This window comes from Podarcis vaucheri (genome assembly GCF_965113315.1).
Source record: "Podarcis vaucheri genome assembly, chromosome: 11".
Lineage (NCBI taxonomy): Eukaryota > Metazoa > Chordata > Lepidosauria > Squamata > Lacertidae > Podarcis > Podarcis vaucheri.
This window is the reverse complement of record NC_138749.1, coordinates 19940471-19942490: the sequence shown is the minus strand read 5'-3', so window position 1 is coordinate 19942490 and position 2020 is coordinate 19940471. Positions and strand designations below refer to the sequence as shown.

At 43.9% G+C, this 2020-nt stretch overlaps 1 protein-coding gene across 1 annotated transcript in view; it reads right to left on the bottom strand.

Moving 5' to 3' along the window:
* RIMOC1 (RAB7A interacting MON1-CCZ1 complex subunit 1) overlaps positions 1 to 2020 on the bottom strand; it is a 375501-nt gene that overhangs the window by 292160 nt on the left and 81321 nt on the right. The window lies entirely within an intron of this gene.

Below are 2020 nucleotides of genomic sequence, written 5' to 3'. Positions count from 1 at the left end.
GGTTCTCTGGCCGTGCGTAGAGTGTCCTTCCTTTGAAAGAAGCCAGCTTCTCTACACAGTCCTAGTGTGGAGTGCCTTTCCTCTCACAAGAAGCCACTTTATGAAAATCCCATGACAGTGCCTCTCGACATGATCAGAATGCTAAAATATAGAAAATAAAGATAAAAATATTGACTAGTAAGAATTGAGTAAAATTAGGGACAGATGGCAGTGTCAACCTGAGGCATTTTGCTCTGAGAAGTGGGTCACAACTGATGTCTCCCTACTACAGTTTTATAAACTGTTACTTCACTCTTCAGACACTAGGTTTTACCTTCTTGTCTTCTATCCCCTTCCTAGTGCCTCCGGGAGGATGCTGCTTCAACTGCTGCATGTCAGGGCCGGACCTACCAGTTGGCAAAGGTATCCCTCTATGAGTATAGAGAGAGCTGACATGAGCTGGCAATCTATTCCAGGGGACAGAACCCTCAGGCTCAGGGCGAAATGTGACCCTCCGGGCCTTTCTGTCTCTCCTCAGGCCACTCCACTCATTGGCTCTGCCTTGCACCCCCTTTGAGTGTTTTTGCCTCACTGGAAGATCAGTGGTCGGGTTGAGCACATATTCTGCATGCTGAATGTCCAGGTTTGACACTCATCACCTCCAGCAGAATGAATCTCAGAACATAGGCTTGGGAAAGGCCTTGGAGAGTCACCACTTACTGAAGCAGGCAAGACTGGGCTAGACAGCCCAATAGCACGACTTGCTCTAAGGCAGCTCTACAAATTCACATGGTTGCCGCTAGCTTTCCCTCAGCTGCTTCCTTGTTCCTCAGATGCAGGGCCGGATTTAGGTTTGGTGAGGCCCTAAGCTACTGAAGGTAATGGGGCCCTTTATATGTCCAGCTGTTCTTTGTCAGCAACAAATTGTCTCTGTTTTTTGTGTTGAATATATACCATATGGTAATTTATGGACATAATAGCCATTTGCACATAACAAAATAGGAGCCTACACAAAATAAAACACTGTTGCTGTATGTAGGATTTATTTTGTTTGCTTTTATCGTATATTTTGAAAATGTACATCCAGTTGTTTTTTCTTTAATTTTTTGGGGGGGCCCAAGAGAATGGGGCCCAAAGCTATAGCTTGTTTAGCTTATACATAAATCCAGCACTGCTCAGATGCGAGGAACGTTGTATTTATTTTCCTGCTTATAATGCTACTACTTCTGTCCTATGTTCTAATATTCCTTTCACACAACAGAACCTGTTGCATGCTGTGGCTTTTTGACCGGCATGTCACACTAAATTTCACTCACACCAGTGGGCGTGGTGTGGCCCAACAATGGAAGCCTTTGGACAATGCCTCTATTCCCCTGCCCTTTCCACACATGCCTTCTTCTCTCTTCACCCACAAAAAGGACAGGAAAGAACAGCATGCCAGTATATACCACCCCGAATTCCATCATGTTTACTCCATCAATTTTCTAGGCTAATGAGGTTGCAAACAGATTATTTCCAGAGCCAGTTAACAAGAAAATAAGCACTAAACTTCCATTAGATTCTCAGAAGTGACTCTTACATTGTGCGAAAGATCAAATGCAATGTGGAAGTTGACAGGGAATGTGGAGAAATGGAATGAGCTGCCATGTGAATGCAGCCTTAGATGTAAATTTGACTTCAGAAGCCAACCAAGAGTGTAGGAGGCCACGCTCCAGACATGTTTGGATGATGCAAGCTTTCCTCAGCTTCAGAGAACTTCCCTGGGAAGTCCAGAGCCTCAGAAAGTTGCAGTTTTAGGGCTATTATGTAATTCTGGTTTCACACAATCCCCACTGGTGCATATTGTGATGGTTAGAATCCTGTCTAATGTAGGTGGCTTGGGGGCTATTTTGTAGTACAATATGTATTTGCCTATTGCCTCGCCATTCTGTGTTCTGCATTGATTGACCATAACCTCGAGTCCGCTTGACATACATTTGGGGAATAAAGTTTCTGTTCTGTTAAAATGTAACTAATACAAATAAACGTCTCATCAGAAAGA